Source organism: Brassica napus, chromosome C2, assembly GCF_020379485.1.
Source record: "Brassica napus cultivar Da-Ae chromosome C2, Da-Ae, whole genome shotgun sequence".
Taxonomy (NCBI): Eukaryota; Viridiplantae; Streptophyta; class Magnoliopsida; order Brassicales; family Brassicaceae; genus Brassica; species Brassica napus.
In genome coordinates, this window is record NC_063445.1 from 49,225,773 (window position 1) to 49,235,437 (window position 9,665).

Genomic DNA, 9,665 nt, shown 5'->3' on the forward strand with positions numbered 1-9,665 from the left:
CTCGAAAACATTCTGATTTACAACACCTTCTTTGATAAACATGCTGAGCCTTGGATAAGAAATTCTCAATTTGAACTTAATCTTTTGTGTTCTAAATCTGAGAAACTTGCGCATGATTTGAATTTGTTCTTTAGGAACTGTGCTATGACGTGCCCTGACACCATTCTGGTGTACAAGACTTACTTTTATAGGCTTCATGAGGATCTGAAACGTGTGCTACATGTTCTAGGGAAAGAAACTTTGGTTTATGATCTGAACAAGTACTTGTCTTGTACATATGATCCTGGTATTTTAATGTTTGTATTGAGTGTCCAGGATAAACAGGATCAGTCTCCAAGAGGTGTCAGGAACAGAAGCAGAGATCGTACTTATCAGTTTAAGACTTGGAGATGCATGTACTCGAGGAAACCAACTTCAAAACTCCAAGGAAGTTTCTTTCCAAAATTTTCCTTCACTAAATTTTACATGATTTTTAAATTCTTTTTGTCTGATTCATTTCCTTTTGATACAGGTAAAATGGATTTGAGGTCAAATCCTTTTCAAGAGGGAGGGAATGATGCGCCTCGGATCATAGACCCGGGCCATGATGATGCGACCATGGCTGAGCCAGATGATTCTTCAACAAAAGACAAACCAGGATGGATTAATGGTGAGGATACTGATCTAAAACCAGCTGATAAGACTGAGGACGAGCTGGAACCAGCTAAAGAGAGTATGCTTGAGCTGAAACCAGCTGAAGTGATAGTAGATGGGCTAGATGAGCTGAGTGAGCTAAGTGATACTAGCTTGGAGCTGAATGAGCTAAGTGACACTGAAGATGGAGCTGGTTTAGTTGCTGGGCGAAATGAGCATTTTTCAGCCCAAAGAAAAATTCATAACAAATTCAATTTGGGTCGGTTTTACACCAAATTCGACCAGACCTTTCCTCAGTCCATTTCAAGCCCATTCTCATCAAGAATGCCAAGAGGGAGTCAGCAAGGAAGTCTTGGTCGTGCATGGGAAAAAGAATTCAACAAAAATCATTAATTTCGGTCTTTAGTCAAAGTCTTCATTTCTAGTTTCCATGTCTTGTTTTTAGCACATTCTTCTTTGGATTTCTACAACTTGTAATCCTATATATAGGGCCTAAGAGCCACGAAATAAGATAAGCTTTTTCCCCTTTTATTTGAGTTTATCTATTTGTTCTTTGTAGAACACTTCTTTGTTTCTTGGTGAGGTTATCTCCGAGTAAACAGCCTCTAATTCGTTGGACCTGTGCGTCATATCAGGCAACGTTTAGAAATCCTTCTTTTGGTGGACTTGTGAGTCATATCAAGCACCAACTGAAGTCTGGTAGTATCATTGGGCCATCCGCAACCCATTGTGTCACCGTTCAATCCATCAGTTCTCCCTTTTGGCGAGTTCATATCCCTTTAGTCCGGTCGAGTGATCCTTCCCTATTTTAGGGCGTATCAGAAGGTTTCTACGTTTTTCTTCTTCGGACTTTTAGACATTGATTCCGCCGTGACCGATTTTGACCCCACCACTAACCTTTGCTTGAGTACTGCATATCACCCTCAGACGGATGGTTAGACCGAAGTAACGAACAGAAGCATGGAGACCTACCTATGTTGCTTCGCGGGAGATAAGCCGAGAACGTGGGCGAAGTTCCTAGCTTGGGCAGAGTTGAGTTATAACACTTCTTTTCACTCAGCTATCAAGACAACTCCGTTCCGCGCACTCTATGGTCGCGACCCTCCAAAACTACTGAAGTATGAGACTGGTTCAACGGGCAATGCGGAGTTGGAAGGTCAGTTGAAAGATAGGGATGCGACATTGCTACTGCTTAAAGAACACTTGCATAGAGCTCAGCAGATAATGAAGTTGAGGGCTGACAAATCTCGCCGGGAAGTAACTTTTGCAGTGGGAGATTGGGTTTACGTTAAGCTCCGTCCTTACAGACAACAATCATTAGCTCGCAGGATGAACGAGAAGATCTCAGCACGGTTCTATGGTCCGTTCGAAGTGGAAGGCCGTGTGGGCCAAGTTGCATATAAGCTCAAGCTTCCAACGGATACTAAGATCCACCCAACGTTTCATGTGTCGCAACTTAAGCTAGCAATTGGTGAGACAGCAGTTGTGGCTCCACTGCCCGTACAACTCAATCGAGATGGAGTGTTGATGGTAGAACCAGAGAAGATATTCACAGAACGTGTCAACGCAACAACAAGACAGGCAGAGTTACTCATTAAGTGGTTGGGAATGCCAGTTCATGATTGTTCTTGGGAGTGGAAATCTGCAACCAAAGAAAAATTTTCAGGCTTTGACCTTGAGGACAAGGTCAATTTCGATGGTGCGGGTATTGATACGTATGAGGCTAGACGTCCACCTGTCCTCTTCCAATACAAAAGGAGGGACAAAACGGCTCTACAATGAGAGAGCTACAGATGTCAGCTTTCGGTTGGAGAACAAGGATAAGAAGAATAAGGAATAAAAGAGGTTAGCGTGAGCTGTCATGCTGCACATGGCCTGTCGAGTAGTAGGACGGTGTGAGGAGGCACGTGAGTTTGTCTTATATAAGTTGTGTCATCGAGTCTGTTTTAGGCATCAAAGATTGTTGATCGTTGTTAAAGGGAGAGAGAGAAACTCCTGAGAAAAACTCATATGTACCTTGAGTGATCAATAATATCAGTATTTGTCCTTATTTACATTGTTCTTGTCACTAAGCGATAGCAAAAGTCTATCACTAATTTTGTGTTAAACAGCCTAATGTGTGTGTTAATCACTGAAATAAGAATAATATACTTTCTATTCTTGTATTCATCCAAAACACATGTCGTATATGTAATAACATCAGTTATTTTACAAATTGTTCTTCATTGCTTTACATATCATATAAAATGACATCATATTGTTTTTTTTTATACTGCGATTATCTGTCTCAAGGAGATATCAGCCTTGTCTGACAACTAATGTTGTAAGCAGCTCATACATTATGAGCGTCGGTGATACGATGATTGCAGTGACATATGGATAATGGCTATAAATGAAACTAAATACAAAAGGAGCATGGCTCTGAAGGAAGCAAGCATAAGTGTTTGATTAGGTGGTTTAGCTTAGCCATGCAATCACATAAACCAGTATTCAATATAATCAAACACAAGGTAAACCGGACTGATCTTGAGTCTAAAAAGATTGCTGCTTGACTTTATCATCACGGAATCGCATCATATTTATTAAGTTCTTTGGTCAACTTCCACACTTATCAACCCACTTGGACTCCTTATTACATGTTGGGTAAGCTTTGGTAACTTGAAGCTCAAGACATCCTTTAACAAGTAGGTTACGGATAAGATAAGCTTGTCATAAGCCTAGTGGTTTTAGGACTTATCTATAACTATTAGGAAAAGGAAATATACTTTACTATATATAGAGATGTCGAGTTGTGGCATCTAGGGGTGGGCAAAAAAACCGAACAGAATCGAGTCAAACCGAACCGAAACCGATTCAAACCGAACCAAAGTCTATTTCAAACCATTCGGTTGAAGATTTTCCTAACCCGAATGGTTCGGTTCGGTTTGGTCTAACTGATGTGTTTTGAAATTATTTAAATTAAAAATATTAGTAATACCAATATACTAAAATTCTAATACTATACCACGTATTTTCCATTCATTTAACATATATTCTTCTAACTTAATATGTAATAATCAAAATATTTGATTTAAAAAAATAGAAAAATCTGTATTCATATATTCTTATATATGTAAACCTAAAACCTAAAGCAAATTTTATTGAAAACAAAAGTTCTTCTCCAGCGTCTCATTCCTTTTTGTCTCCTGCATATTTTTTCTAGCATCTAGATCTTTTTTGTGGTGTCAACTCTAAATAACTTCAATATCAAGTTCTAAAACTTGTTACAATATATTTATACAACTGAAAAGTAAATTGATCCAAAAAATAAACTGAACCGAATACAAACCGAACCGAATACAAACCGAACAGAATATAAACCGAACCGAATACAAATCGAACCAAACTAACTATGGTTTACTTCAGTTGGAAAAATACTAGAACTGAACTAACCAAACCGAATCGAACCTGAACCGAACCGAAAAAATAACCGAAGTGCCCACCCCTAGTGGCATCCATACAGATTGAGATAGTTTAGTTTTACGTGATTTTCTAAACTTAATAAAGAGAGCAATTATTTACATACTAAGTGTGATTCGAGCTATTTTATTTGGTATCGGAGAGTTAGGTTTTACGATCCATGGAGACAACAACACGACACACCCTAAGGAATTTACACCACCATCAATCCAATGCCCTATACTGAACGCCACAAACTATTCAGTATGGACCATGAAAATGAAAGTGTTAGTGAAAATATATAAAGTATGGGATACTACCGAACCTCGAACGGAGGAATCAGACAAGAACAATGTCACTATTGTACTATTGTTTTAAGCAATCCCGGAGTCTCTTATTCTACAAGTTGGTGAACATGAAACTTCAAAAGGGATATTGGATGAGATCAAGGTTTTCAACCTCGGAGCCGATCGCGTCAAGGAACCTAGTCTACAAACCATCATGACCGAATTCGATAGGATGAAGATGAAGGACTCAAATACTATAGATAGTTTTCCAGGAAAACTATCAGAGATTGCATCTAAGGCAGCTTCTCTCGGACAAACGATTGAGGAAAGCAAACTCGTAAAGAAGTTTCTCAATAGTTTACCGAGAAGCAAGTACATACAAGGAAGTCTTCTGTGATAAACATGTTAGTTTTGAAATTGACTGAATTGTGTCAAAAATTTGATATTTTCTTGTAGACTTACAAAGAAGTCTTCCACCAGAAAAATAAAATTTAAATATTACATTTAACTAGACAATTTTTATGTAAGTCATCTCATGTTACTTTTGCAATTAAAAAATAAAACTTAAACATTTAGTTTTAATTATACGACTTCAGTGTAAGTCTTCCGGCAGACGACTTTTACGGAAGTCTTCTGTGATAACCAAGGTTTGATCTCAAAATAAAATTCTGGAAGACTACCGTGTAAGTCGTCTTCCGGAAGAGTTACATGAAAGTTGTCAAGTAAAAATTAAATATTTAAGTTTTATTTTTCAGTTACAAAAGTAACATGAGACAACTTTCACCGACGGAGAGAAGACTTCCACCGAGAGTTCGGAAGACTTACAAGGAAGTCATCTAGAGGAAGTCAAATTTCTGACGCAATCCGGTCAATTGCAAAATTAACATGTTTATCCTAGACTACTTACAAGAAGTCTTCTCTGATATTTTTGAGATTTTTTTGTTAACAAAGAAAATTTGAAAGACTTCCAGAGAAGTCGTCTCTAAAAAACACATAAAGTCACCTCTGCATTGACCACTAGACTTCCGTGGAAATCTTCTGACAAACATATTTAGAAAAAAAAAATCAATTTTATACTTTCAACCATTGAGATAACTTGATTAGCTTCTCCTAAAACACATAATTCACCACGAAACAGACCCACTTGTTAATTACCAAGAATAATGAATTTGAACTTTACAAAGTTTAGATTCAAAATTTTGAGTTTTTTGGATGAATATAGAGAAAAAGTGAAAGAGATGTAGTTTTTGAGTATAAGAAATGAGATAGGAAGATTGAAAATCAATTTTTAAGTGTATTAAGAGGTTTAAATTAGTTGTTCATAGTGGCTGATGTATTGATGGCAATGACAATATTGTAAATACTCGATGAAAATGAGTATGTTAGAATAAAATACTCATTTTCAAAAAAAAAAATTAATGGTATTTTTGTGAATAATCTGAACTTTTGGGGTGAATATGGCAAATGAAAATTCCAAAAAAAAATGGGTTAGTTTTGTGTTTAACTTTGAATTTTGAGTTATATTTGCAAAAAAAAAAAACCTTAATTTTAATTGTTATAGAACTTTTTTGTAATTTTTTAATTTTATGTTAAATCAATTATTTTGATATTTTGTTGAGAAATTAGAACGTCTACCAACCAATTATACGCTATTTAGCGCCAAGAGGCCACTTATTGTACACTGTTGATAATTTCAGAGGACATTGATACCCCTATAGCTTCATATCCGGTGTGCCTAGGCAAAATCTATCTAAAAGATACGACATGATTTTTCAGAGGATTTTCAGAAATTTTTTCACAGGAATTGTCAGTCCAAAATTACAATCCTTGTATGTTTACATATTTTACAGTTTTTCTCTTTTTCCCATCGTATCTTCACTAATCCAAAAGATCTCTCAACATCTCTCCTCCTCCATCCTTTTTCCTCTCTAAAACACCTTCAATCCTGTAACAAACCATAGATTCTCTAACTTGAGACACCAAATGGAAGACGACGAACACCAAGCTCCACAACTTCCCATTCCGGAGAGAATTTTCGCCAGCCGTGAAGAACGAGTCGGAGTGAGGGTACCACTGTATCACAAACCCTATGCTATTAGATAAATACTAAATACCCTCAAAGCCGAAAAAGTAGAAACTATTCGAGACAGTGCCCAGCTCCAAGATAAACCTTACGGATGCTTCTCCTATGAAGCTCTCGGCCGCTGCGTCTCCTGTGAATCTTGTGTACTATGTGTTTCAGGTCAAGCCTTCAGTCTTTGCGTCTCTGGTGAATCTCTTAGCTGTTGTGTCCCCGACGAAGCTATCAAGATTGAAGTTATGGAAGCTGAAATAGATCATCACAATCAAGAGAAGAAAGATCATGAGATAGGCTTTTCTTGTCTTGAGGTTGAAGCTCTCTGCCGCTGGGTCTCCGGTGAATCTCTTCGCTGCTGCGTCTCTGGCAAAGCTCTTTGCCTCTGCATCTCCATTGAATCTCTCCGCTGCTGCTTCTCCGGCGAAACTCTCCGTCAATGCGTCTCCGTATATATATATATATATATATATATATATATATATATATATATATGTGTGTATGTGTTGTATATATATGGTAACTACATGTCAGGCCACAATCTTATTTAAACCACATGTTATTCTTTGGTTTGACATAACTTTTTGATATGCTTGTTTATAGTCTAACATGCTTTTGTACGTATACTCGTACTTAACACACCCACATCTCTGATTGTTTCATGAATATCTCAAATGAATTAGCCGAAAATTAAGTACCTAATTTCTGTCGTACAACATTCAACTCGCTACAAATATTAATCTTGATCAAAAAAACAATAGGAGTGTGTTCTCTAGTTGTAATTAAAGGCAATAATTATTGTATATGCAGTGTTTGGATAATTAAATTTATTACCAGCTCTTAAAACTGTTAACTGAAAACTTTATTCAATGGATAGCCTGAAAAATTATTGTACTATAACAGTGAATTCCGGATAATTGAAAGTTAGGTTTCTCATAACCATTAAAAAGTTGTCTGTTAACAAGCCATCAAACAAGTTACACATCTATCTACAAAATTAACAAGCAATCTTATATCAGAGACATAGGGGGTGGGACGCACTCAGTGATTTTCCAACCCGGCAGGACAGTCTTCCCACGCGCCCGAGTCAAAGAGAATATAGCCTCAAAGGATGGCTGGTTTAGGGATCTCAATTTATGGTTAAAATGATAGAATGTTTGGGTATGATAACTTATAGCTAATCTTATTATTGACATGTTAATTAATTGTGTTAGTCATCCAAAAAATGTGTTAACAAACTATCAAACAAGTTACGCATTTGTCTAAAAATTAACAAGCAATCTTATAACATAGGCGTAGGGGGGTTTACAGGGATTTTGATTTATGTTTAAAACTATAGAGTGAAGGGGTATGATAATTTATAGCTAATCTTATTATTGAGTTGTTAATTAATTGTGTTAGCCATTCAAAAAATTTGTTAACAAGCTATCAAACAAGTTACACAGTTGTGTACAAAACTAACAAGAAATCTTATATCATAGACGTAGGGTGTTAAGGGATTTCAATTTATGGTTAAAACTATAGAGTGTAGGGGTATGATAATTTATAGCTGACCTTATTATTGACATGTTCATTAATTGTGTTAGCCATCCAAAAAATGTGGTAACTGGCCACATAAAAAATTGGACATCTGATAATTGACTTATATTTCTTCTCTATCTACCATACCTTAGGTTTAATGAAATTGTCTATACGGTTTAGTGTATAGTATTATAGTGTCAAGGGTTTTTTATCAATGGTGTATGGTCTAAGGTGTTTTTGTTTAGTTAAGGCTTATGGTATTGATTTAGGGTTTGTGGTTTAGACTTTAGGGTCTAAATCTTAGTTTATTTTGTTTAGGGTTTACGATTTTTGGTTTAGGGTTAAGCTTTATGATTTCGAACCATAAATTATTTTAGATAGCTAACCAACAATTTTATTGAACCTGTTTTACAAGACTAATTCACTCCGTGTCACTGAACAAAATATAAAACAACTAACTATAATATTTACGTTAGTTTACATCTCTGATAAGTAAATCAATATTCTGACCAGTTTTGGACTTTTTTAATGTGTATGGCTAACCTAAAATGTAATTAACCATCATTTTCAAAAATAATATATTTGAATCATTTATAACCGGCTAAACTCCTCTTTTCATAAGCTAAGATTTAATACATACATCCATGATATATTGTAGCCGTCTAATAATCATATTATCATACTATAGCTCTTTATTATATCGTATTAGAAGTCTTTAACTTGTTGTGACAGCTAAAAGGTCTTTAGAAATGAATCACGTGGAGGATGGTGAAGTAGACAACGTCCATATTTTGATTAGCTGGCTAAACAAATAACAACTATATATACGACCAGACAGTCATCTAATTCCAAGACGATACCATTAGAAAAGTGATCCGGGGAATCTTTGAACGATAGATGATGAACTCTGGTAGAGAGAACTCATAATCTTGTTCAGGACTATGATGATGAATGGTTGGATGCGCTCAAGTAATTATGTAGAGGAAGAAAATGGAAAAAGAAACAGAGAAAATCATGACCTTCTTCGGTTGTTCGCAACTCGTGAACTCTTGAAGAAAAAAATAGAGAAACTTATGAACTGATCTTCTCTGATGTTGTTTAATTCATTAGGAAAATGTAAAAAAAAACAGAGTAAGTAGATAAAGAAAGAAAACTTGTATGCTAAATAGTACAAGTTTTTCATTACACAAGCTTCATATGGTACCGATGCAAATCTTTTACCTGGGTTCCTTTTTGCTGGGGAGAAGGTTTCACCGCAAGAAAGCACAATCCATTCTCTCTGAACGAGGAAAATTTCGAAATCTAATCCAAAATCTTTTCTATATCTTATGGTACTTACCAAGATATTTGAAGATACTAATTGTACTTGCCCTACATTTTTTGAAACATAAACATCGCCATATTAAAGGGGTAGTCTCGACAATTTCATCGTACCACGTCACTAAGCTTTCTGTTACTTTCACGGTTTTTGGCACTTAATTAATTTCACTAGTTTCTTTTGTTTTTAAGCAAATTATCCCTATTTTTTTTTCAGAATTACTTGTTTTTAATTTTATATTATTTCCCATGAAATTGTAGTCGGGTTTATGGGAAGACTACTGCACATGCCTCTGGATCATGTATTATTGTTTAATCTATTTTTATTAATTACTCTCTCCGTTTCAAAAAGATGCATGTTCTAGAAAAATATTTTGTTTCAAAAAGATGCATTT